Source organism: Diadema antillarum, unplaced genomic scaffold (genome assembly GCF_040938485.1).
Source record: "Diadema antillarum isolate AM-2024a unplaced genomic scaffold, OU_Dant_1.0 seq00001110_RagTag, whole genome shotgun sequence".
NCBI classification, from domain to species: Eukaryota; Metazoa; Echinodermata; class Echinoidea; order Diadematoida; family Diadematidae; genus Diadema; species Diadema antillarum.
The window spans coordinates 4,397-15,906 of record NW_027271926.1 but is presented as its reverse complement, the minus strand read 5'-3'; positions in this window follow the sequence as shown (position 1 = coordinate 15,906).

Here is an 11,510-nt window from a genome sequence, read left to right as displayed (position 1 = left end):
ATTTCAAATTCCATATTTCAAATTCCATCACAAACTGTAGCATACATGTATGATTTCAAATTCCATATTTCAAATTCCATCACAAACTGTAGCATACATGTATGATATATTTTTATCAAACCTGCAATCAAAAAGAAATATGTTTCAATCAAATGATCGAACCAGAGGAAAGTAATGGTCATGGCTCTGTTAGCAGTACAGGTTAAACTTCAAGAAATATCTACAGCAAACAGCTGCAAAAATACAGTTGCAATACACTATACTCTGTACAGTGCACTCCCGTTATAACAAACATGGTTATAATGAAATTGTCATTACAACACAACGAAATGATAATTTAGATCCCAAAATTATAATCTATATACATGTATCTTTCTACATAGGCCTTCTGTTCATGGATAATGAAATTTTGATTCACTGGACTCCCGTTAAAGGAAACCAAAACCCCAAGAGCAATGTGGATTGAGTGAAAGCAGCAACATTAGTAGAACATATCAGTGAAAGTTTGAGGAAAATCGGACAATCCGTTAACCCTATATCTGTCACATACGCCGTAGCCAGACTGCTCAGGCATTTTGCAGTGCACAGACACAAGATTGTTGATGGCCATTTCTGATTATTATTATTGACATTAATGTGTCATGTTATACATCATTTGAAAGCTTATGGTCTAAACTTTCATTTTCCATAATAATCTGAGTGAGGGCGCACTTCAATTTTAAGTAGGACGCCCTCTTATGTCACATAATTATCAATGTAGACTTATTTCTACATGTTACCACCTCATTTTTCCACACAACATGAGCTTGCATCACAAAAAGGTCTCATAGATGTTGTAGAGAATTTATTCAGCTTTCAGATGGTACGATTTTTTCATCAATAGCATCAGTACTTTTCATTTTATGAACAAAAGTCTGTGGCAATTACAACCTAGATTTCACACATTTTGTGTAATTTCTGATTTTGTGAGTGATGTTGGCCTGAAAGTAGACAAAGCGTGTTTGTATCTTGTCAAGCTGAAAATATAAATTGAATTGTGCTTTTTCCTTTCAAATTTATATTAATCTTGTCCTATGATAATGCCATAATGATAAAAATAATCTAAGGATAAAAAAAATGTTATTGAAAATATTCAGACGTTGGAGTGTCCATGCATTCCAATTGATCATCATATGCTAGTCTACGACTTTCTGCACTTTCCTTATTGAAACAGAATTAACTATCACAGCAGTCATTTTCTTTATGATAAACCTGCATTGAACTGAAGTTTCGCGTAGTGACGGGTTCATCATGTAATAATAATAAACAGTCAAACATACCCCAACATCAAGACTGTACAGCTTCAGGCCACCAGCAGGAAGCTACTGTAACCCTATTGCTCCTTACACCAGCCCCGCTGGCCCCGGCTAACTAGAGACCCATTGCACTGCTGTTAGTGCTGAGTAAACAGTTGCAACTCCTGCATCGAATGTGCAGTGTTCATCTATTCTTCAGATCATTTATGAGGCCGATATTACTGCAACTATACCCCTTCACAGAATTCAGAGATGTTGAAATCCCTAATCTGAATGTTTTCACTTCATGTTTTACTATTTTGACTTAGATAAAATAGATGAAAATTGACCCACGTGTACGATCTTTTCATCGCTCGCGGCGATCTCTATTACAGTCCCACATATACAAATTCGTGTAAGTTCTCCACACATGGCAAAACTGTACACAATACATTGCAGTCTGAATGTAAATGAACATGGGCGGGGCCACCACAATTTCTTGGACTTTGAGAAAGCTTTCCTGATTGGTTAAAGGTGGGGAAGCTTTTTTCACGCTGGAAATCATTTCCTTACACTGTCAGCCAATCACAAATGAGTTTATAGAGTGGTAGTGTCATAGCCTTTGAAGTAATCTGTCAATCAAAATAGGGCCGATAATATCGGCCGAAGCATTTCTATTGCAGTTTTTGGGCCGATTTAATCGGCCCGTGACAGAGATAGGGTTAAAAAGTTATGAATTTTTGAAGTTTCTGCTCAGTCACGGCTGGATGAAAAGACTACTATAGCTTGTGATGTCACATGAGTACAACGATATAAAGAGAGAATAAAGAAAATTCAACATATTTCCATTTTTCTCGCATAACAAAAGAACACTCAACTTCTCTCTTTCAGAAGGCAGGGGGAATGATATTAGCCTTAACATACGTCTGTAGCAAGTCGAAGAAATGTGCACTTTATTAAAAAAGTAAAGTTTTGTGAAATTCTCTTTTTATTTTCCTTATATAGTTGTACGCATGTGACATCATTCACTGTAGTAGTCTTCTCTTCCAGCAGTGACTGCGCAGATACTTAAAATATTCGTAACTTTTGAACGTATAGTCCAATTTTCCTCAAACTTTCACTGATGTGTTCTACTATTGCTGCATTCTCTCAATCCTTATGTATATGAAGGTGGACTTGTCCTTTAACGAAGTCCTTGGGACTGGCAGTTTTCTTCTGTTATATCGAAATTTCATTATAACTGAATAAATAAACTGTCAATAAAAATACAGAGAGTGGATAATGTTACGGCCTGAATTTTTACTTCATTGTAACCGGAATTTTGCTAAAACCAATTGTCCTGATGATTTCTATAATGGGAGTGCACTGTATAATGTCATAATGTGAATTATTCATGGAGGTCATATTATACTTGTGTCTAAATCAGACGGAAGAGAGAGAGAGAAAAAAAAGAGAGAGAGAGAGGGAGAATAGGAGATAGAGAACGATCGTAGGGAAGATAAAAAACATCTACAGTGTTAAACCTCGGAGCAGGTGAATACATCGATTTCCCTATAGCAAACTTCCTTCAAGATGGCGCCATTCTATATTGTAAGAGCAATCGGTCCTACAGACAGAATCCCCGAGGGAAAACGGACAAAAAGCAGACTCTGACACCCACACACAAACGCATGCACACATCAACATGCACCGTACAGTACATGATCGATGTTGATATAGGTTTTTATTGATCCACAATTTGTACCCATTCTGTCCTCCCCGCCCATGAAAAAGGGAAAACAAAGAAAAAAGAAAAAAAGTGCCTTGTTTGACTTTTAAAAATGCACAGTGAATGTACCTGGTACCGGTACTGAATTATTCGATGTCTTTGATATCATTTAAAGGAAATTCCCCAGACTGTCATGAAAAAGAGAACAGAAAGAAATTAAAGAGACTGTAGCAGGTACTTGCAGTTCTGGTCGAGGTGAGAATTTAGCTTTTAACGTTTTGCGAGATATTCAGAAACCACGTACTCGATTAGATGTAGAGCATGCAATTCTAAGGGGAATCAACAGCTTATTTGACGAAAATCGGTTTTGAAATGGCTGAGATATCAAAAGGAAACAAAGAGATCCTAATAAAGGGCGTGGCCTGTCGCCTTTTATTATTACTACGTTTTGTTTTGTTTTTTGTTTTTTTGGATATATCTCAGCCATGCATGGAACCAATTTTCATCAAATAAATGTTGAATCCTTTTTAAATTTACATGTTTATCTTTCATATTTCATAAGAGGTTTCTCATTATCTCACTTAGGAATGTTATAAACCTGAATCCTCACCTCAACCAGTACTGTACAGTCCCTTTAAAACACACTGAAATTTAAAACGCATCTTTATTGATCAACAAGAGTGATTGACACCTGTCATAAAAGCTATTTTCTTATGGACTCAATAAAGCTACCATACTTGGCTTGTATCATACTGTTGTTTGGCGAGAATGTGAACACGTATACCATAGAACTCTAGATTGTTTTCACCCGTTGGGTTGTTCACCGCGACTGGTTTTCCCCCCGTTTTCCCCCCGCACTTCTCGGGCTCCTCTCGCGGATCGCGGTTGACATGTATCTGCAACTTGTTCTGAAATTGGGCTGGACGTGATGGGTCGACTGGAGGTATATTGTGCGCAAGGGTGAATGGCTTCCCGGAAATACATCGAAGGATTTGTCGTTGATTTTGGCTTGTATATTTCGTATGTCGGCGGATGCAGGCATAATAAGGGAATCGAGGATCACCCAGTGTCAAGTTCCGGAAAAGTGTGTGAAAAGTTGGAATCATAATAATTCTTCATTTGCAATATAATCGTGAATTGGTTGCGGTGCGGTGACGATCACTGACGATCGTGACGTGACGATCACTCATCCAATATTGTCTGTTGAGTCTTTAGTTACAGTGAAGAATTCAATGGCAAAGTTCTACACAGCATAAGGGGCCTACTTCTGCGCAGTCTACACTAAAAACGTTACAGTCTTCCAACACAGCCAGCACAGCGCGCCGCGTAGCCGTAGACTTTCTAGCACGTAGGAGAATTTCGAGAACCTTTTGATGTTTCGGTCTCGCACAAATCTAATGGAGCTACCGGGAAGAACTGGCTGATCTTTAGTGAATGACCAAGTAAAAAACTGAAAGTAAGTTTTCGGTGGAAATGTTTAATTTACGCAGTATGATTGAATTCTATGGAATGTTGATTGCAGAATGGTATTCAACCAATGTCAGATTTACAGTAAATTACACTGTAGATTCTCTCACTCCAGCATGTAATTTAAAGGGATAGGGGTACAGTATTGGTGGAGATGAGAATTGGGCTTTCAACTTGTTGTGAGATACCAAGAAAGTGACTTATGATATAGTACAGAGCATACCGTTTCAAGAGGAATTCAAAGTTTATTTGATAAAAATCGGGTTTGTAATGACTGAAACATCCAAAAACAAAGTAAAACAAAGCGATCGTAGTGTAAAGTGTGGTTCCCACACTTTATTAGAATCGCTCTTTTTTGGATATCTCGGCCATTTCAAAACCAATTTTCATCAAATAAATGTTGAATTCCTCATAAAATTACATGCTCTTTTATAAGAGGTTTCTCATATCTCCAAAAAATGTTAGGAATCTCAAATTAGGTCTCAACCAAAACTGTACGATCCCTTTAAAGTGTTAGAAATAGAACTGAGAACGGTAAACACACACAATCTGCAAGAATCTTCAGCTGTTACTGCGTTATACTGTTAGTGTTAGAAGTAGGTAGATTGTTCTCAGATTTCTACTCTTGGTAACGTTAGGGGTCTAACTTGCGAATGCCGAATGGTTTCCATTGTTGAAAGTGCAGCCAGTACTATGAAAAGTCTCTTCTTATGATTAGTATGAAAAGTGAACATGCATGTCAAGGCAATCATTTTGCAAACTTGTGAGTTGTGACTATGATTAATGAACCAGAACTGCAGAAGAAGAAAAAGAAGAGAAAAGGCAATTTCTTGATAAAGAGGACATGACCATCAAATATTTTAATTGGTCAAATCTCGGTCATTTGGGTATTCGATCTAATTCAATTGCAATTCTGATTATTTTAAGGACTGAATTTTTCATATCCTGACCATCTTGTTAGAAGATTACACACATCATTTAATTAACTGTGCTCAATCTGTGCATGCTCATTTAATTAAATTTTAGATAAATAGAGTTAAATGGATGTAGCATGAGAAAATGAAAATGGAGGTGAAACTTTGCATTTGTTTTCAGTTTTCAGGTTGAACATACGTACACTGTATACAGTTGTATGTCAGTTCGGGAAACCCACTCACAAGGGGGGCCCCTCCTTATAAGTAACCCGTCCCCCTTATAAGTAACCCCGTCCCCCTTATAAGTAACCCCCGGGGCACCCCTTATAAGGAGTCTCCACGCTTTTTTGCAATGCAACGCGAAAATGAAAGGACTGCGGCAATTCGCTTGATTATGTCCATAAAGCTTCACAAGTTTCCTAGTTACTCACGAAATTTGAGCAAAATCGGTTCGAGGCATCATATCTAAAATCATGGATTTAAATGCGATGTCAAACGACCCATGCGAATGCTGAAATGCGAGCGATTACTGGCGTGAGTGTCGCCAGGCGCGGCGGCGCGGCAATGCTTGAGTGCAGACGTGGCGACTGAGTACGGAGACTTTCGTTCATTCATGTGGCTTTAAATGAAGGAAAAATAACAAAAGTAACGAAATAGTCAACCACCTACCTTTGCAATTGGTATGCATATATATACAAAAGGATACGTTCCCATAGGGTTGTCCAGTTGAAGTCGTCCCTAAACAAAAATTTTAAGTTGAAACTTGCAAGTTTCGCCAATGAAGCTTGAAATTTCCAACAGCTCCCGCATTCAGCAAGTTGTTCAGCGCAGCTCGTGAGCATTTTATCAGCTGTAGGACTTAACTCAACAAACACGCCAAGAGTGGGGCTAGGCTGGCTTGTGAACAGCAACCATCCTCAAGAGGGGGAATCCCCCAAAACAAGGTTGTGAACAGGTTTCCAGGGGGATGTTTCATCAACATTTGTCAGCGCTGACAAGTTGTCATCGCTGACAAGTTGTCATCGCTGACAATTTCAGCAAAATCCTTGGTTTTGATTGGCTGAGATGCTATGGTCACTGACTGTTACTATGGTGATTGTCAGCAATGACAACTTGTCAATGCTGACAAACGTTGATGAAACCCCCCCCCCCCCCAACCTGGACTGATTTGTTTATGAATATTTAAAATAGACACAATGAATATAATCATAATGTATACATTATATATGAATACATGCAGAACTGCCAACAGTGACTAAGAGTTTGGAGTGAGATACTGTGCATGGGGTGATATGGAAGGGGATTCCCCCTCCCCAGCAGTGTAGAGAGCTTTGACAATTCAGTAATCGAGATGTTGAGTGCAATCCGATCAATGTACAATGTAGTGTATACTTGATATTTACAGTCAGGATTTCAGAGTGGGTGCGCATGAGGGAAAATCTTGAAAACTGGGCTTGGCAGTATCAAATGTTCAGATATCAAGGAGCTCGGAGGCATTCTTTTTTCTTGACTTTTCTTCTTTGGGGTTCAGCATGAGAATTAATTTCTCAGAGTGAAACAGGGTGAATTGAACAATAATGGCATGAGTCTCATACTGATTGTGTGAGAGTCTGTTGCCCTGCAAACAGTCCCCTCCCCCCCCCCCCCCCAAAAAAAAAAAAAAAAAAAAAAAATGGGGAGGGGGTACCCATGTTTACCTCTTTTCAGATTGCCCTTATATCTTTAGTAGTACTGAGCCCCGTTTTATCAAGAGATGAAATCGATTTTAAATTTACTTACCACACAGGCTGCCATAGACTTACAGTTGAAATCAACTACATGATAGATTTTAACTCTTCATAGAACAGGGCTCTGTACATCTTTTTTTTTATTTCAGTGATGCTTCATTGTGTGTGATTTTCCACTAGGTTGTAATGTTTTATCAACTTTAATCTAGTTTCTTCTGCAGGGCGTGATACCGCACATGCTGTGACAGATAATCAAAGAGTTAAAACAAAGCTGGACCAGGATAGTTAGTGCAGGACCCCAGGAGGGCACCCTCGTGTCTCCATCAACCATGGTGGAAGAGGAGGGAGTCCAGTGGCTCGAGGAGCTCCTCGAGGAGACCCAGCTCCAGAAGTTCCTCACCCGTATCCACGACGACCTCCAGGTCTCCCGGCTGGAACACTTTCACTATGTGAAGACGGAGGATTTGGAGGAGATCGGGATGGGTCGGCCCGCCGCCAGGAGGCTCCTGGAAGCGGTGAAGAGGAGAAAACGACGGTCACAGGGTCTTCTTGGTAGGGTAAGTAAAGACTATCTACTTTGATCAATAAGATCTAGACACAATTTGTCACATGTTTTTTGACACTATGGTTACACTGTATGTATCTTATTTTGTGGTACTGTAAGAGTAAAATATCAATAAGTATGATCTTTCCACTCAAGTTAAAATGTAGATCGATCCTATGTGATCATAATACAAATCAATGAATGGGCCTATGAATCAAACTTGTTGAGTGTGTGGTGTGTGTAACATGTCCCATTCTTAAATTTTAGACTTCTCTGGTACAGTAAAATTTTGAAAAATGCTGAATAGGGTATTTATATAACAAACTCTTCTTGTAGCAAAGAAAAGTATTATTTTCACTTTAAAGTTCAAGCTGTACAAACATATTTTTAAAATTGTTTGAATGAACTTTTGGTAGAAAGTAACTTCAGTGGTCCAAACTATGAGTAAAAATGAGAGCACACTATACAGGAATGTGTATCATCACCCTGTATTTTGTAAGAGCCACTGGTTGAATATTAAGGTTGTCAACCGTATTACTGTAAAGCAAAAAATGTTTGTGCATGAAATTTTCGTGAAATGGAGCAGACAGCCTCTTTTCGCAGTATGAAATTTTCATGAATTGCCAACTAGCTGGCATTCAATGTAGCAGGTACCGTGTAGACAAGAACTTTTGCCTACTGAACATTTAATGTTGCAAATTTAGGCTCTTGGGAAATTTTGAAATGAAAATACACACAAACATAATTTTACAGAATAACTCTGGCTTTTTTCCCCGTAGAGTCGGGGTAAAGTGAGCATGTTTGCACGAGTGCTGAGTGCAATCTACAGGAGTAATCATGTACATATATCTCGTGAAGAAATGTCAAAATGCAATGAAGATGTGGTGTACTGGGTTCACTTTGCGTGTCACAAAGGGCTTTCCAATGGTTCATTGAACACTTTGAATACATGCTATTCCCCTTCTGTATTTAATGGTGCCAAATGGGTGCACTGCATTCATCTTGAGGCTGTCCACATTATACTAAATGGTGAACGCCGTGACATTAGAACTATAGTACGTACCATTTGACACAATCCGACATGCCACCATCTTTTCTGTAAAAGAGCTCAACTACATACACCTGTACTGTAGAATTCCTAGACACTGGTTTCATTCTTGATTCTACATTAGTCCAGTCAAAATATGAAATGACCCACAACTAATTGCAACAGAAACGATTCCACTTGCATTTGACCCGGAAGAGCTATCAAAATAACATATTAAAAGTTCCCTAAAATTCGAGTGGTGGATCAGTGTCTAATTTGCATAAATTCAAAATGGCCGCCATACAACCTATTTATGCCTATATCTGGGGATATGTAACCCACAGAAAGTAAATTCCGGTGTCTAATCCTATGTTTTTTAGGTCAAGGAATACAAATATGTTATGTATAGCAACTTTCAAACATCCTTTTATATAGTTTTTGCATATATTTGCATATAATTACATGCAAAATGGCCGCCATATTGCCTGCGCAAGCCCGTATCTTCGTATATCATTAATGTAGTATACACTCAGGAATAAGTCGCTATATATCTGGACATAAAACCGCAGAAAATAAATTCTGGTGTCTAAACCTATAGATGTTTTTTAGGTCAGGGAATACAATTATGATATAAGCAGTAACTTTCAAACTTCCCTTTATACATGTTTTGCATATATTTCCATTCAATTAAATGCAAAATGACCGCCGTAGTGCCACTACAGGCTTATATTTCTATCTGTAAAAGGTACCTAGTGATGGTGTCTGTGGTCTTAATTTTACTACTGAGAATCACTGATGTAGAATACGTTCCACTCAGCAATAGTTACCTATATTTCACTAAAAATTTGTATATATTTATACATAAATCTATTCAAATTACTACCGTGAATATGATTTCAGATATACGAATACAAGCTGCAGAAGGTTGATTGTACTGTAATGTCTCATCCAAGATATCAAGGGAAAATTGTTATACCATTTAAAACCTTGATGATTATCCTTCACCTAGTGTGTATATTCTTGCATTTATTAAAAGTATTGTATTACATTGTACTCACATTTTCTTGAGATACAGCCTCAAAACAGAGAACAACTGTAAGTAGCATCGAATAGAACATATCTTTATTAACTGTGGATTCAACTTATCTTCCAAAGTGTGCTCAATAGGTACACAAATATTAAAGTCTAAAATTATGTAGTAGGAATCGTTAAAATATTTCATGATTGCATGATATCTAATGTATTATGTTTTGTAATTTGCCCTCATGTTTACTGCTTATTACTTGTGTCTATGTTGCAATTCTTTATTTCTTCTCTCTCTCTCTCTTTTTGCCAAGGGGGGGGGGGGGGGGGGGGGGGGGCATGTCATCAAGTTCATGATTATCCATAAGCTACTCTACAAAAGTTTAATGAGTTTGGACATATCTCATATAGCTTTCAAAGTGTGCTTACGGTACACAAAAATTGGTCTTAAATCATTCAGCAGGTTTTTTTTTTTTCAAACATCTTTTTTCTTACCTACGATGATTTACATCCATGTTTAGTTGATACTTGTGTCCTTTGTTGCAAAACTTTTGGTAAAGGCATGTTTATCAATGAGCAACATATGACCGTGATAATTTGTATGGAAGTGGATTTTGTCATATTTTTGCACGGTTTCACCCAGTGACTCACTGAAAATGTAAAACATTGTGATTTACAGCCAGATACAAAGAAAAAGAAAAAAAAAAGGAAATGCCTTAACATTTCTATTACTAGTACTCTGGATTCATCAGTCGATCAATACAAACAGCATCCTTCTCATTGGCTTCAAGCTCATACAACACATATAAATTCTTATACGTCTTACTTTCACCATTTTTCATGTTGTATCTGCAGCTTTATTAAAAGAAATGTTTCCTATTGCATTGAGGCTTCGCACTAATAACATTTTCACCAACACACAGTTGTTGTTTTTTAGAAATGCGAGCAGCATGAAGGCTGAATTCAATTTTGCTGGCGAAAAAGCAGTCTTAAGTCAGATAAAAAACAAAATACATAACATCATTTTCTGTTCCTAACCCTTCCAAAAGGTCCCTTCCCTCCAGCTTTTCTTCAAGTTAAACAGTGGAAGGGAAATGACATACAATCATTGGAATTGGGACGATTTTAGGAAGATGTTTAATCAAAAATATGTTCTGATCACTACAGAAAAAGCTGCAGCTATTAAGGAACTCCTGAAGAAAGTCTGATGCAACTGCAAGACAGGATGTTAGCAACTGGCAGTGTATAGTTGCAGGGCAAGCAGATTTGACTGCACACAACCCATACCAGTGTCAGATGCGGGCCATTATATATGAGACACTTGTAATGTTGTATTTCTAAAATATGTGAGGAGTGAGATTATGCTGTTCTAATTGGTGACTAGGAATAAGAAGCATTCTCGAAAGACATCGACACAGTTTACAACAAACGTGAGACTTACCACGCTTCAGTATGAAATGGAGCCGAGATCCTGTTTGCTTTAAATTAATCAACTGCAATTTCACACCATCCTAGTCCAGAATTTGTGGTAAACACATAAAACACTGTGAGTGTAAGCTATAGTTTTGTATACTCGTGTTTCTATTTTGAGAGATCACATTACATACCTTAGTATCTGTATTATCACAAGCTAGAAAATGAAAATGATGTACAGGAAACGAAAGTTTTCTTGAAATCAAGTGACTTTGATCCATTAGATTTTAAACTCATCTTAGCCAAAGGTTCAAGACAGCAAAAAAGATTCAAGCTAATATTGCAAATAGCCATCATTTATATTCTACTGTCCGGTCGTCGGTCATGCATACATTTTCAAAAACCATTTCCAG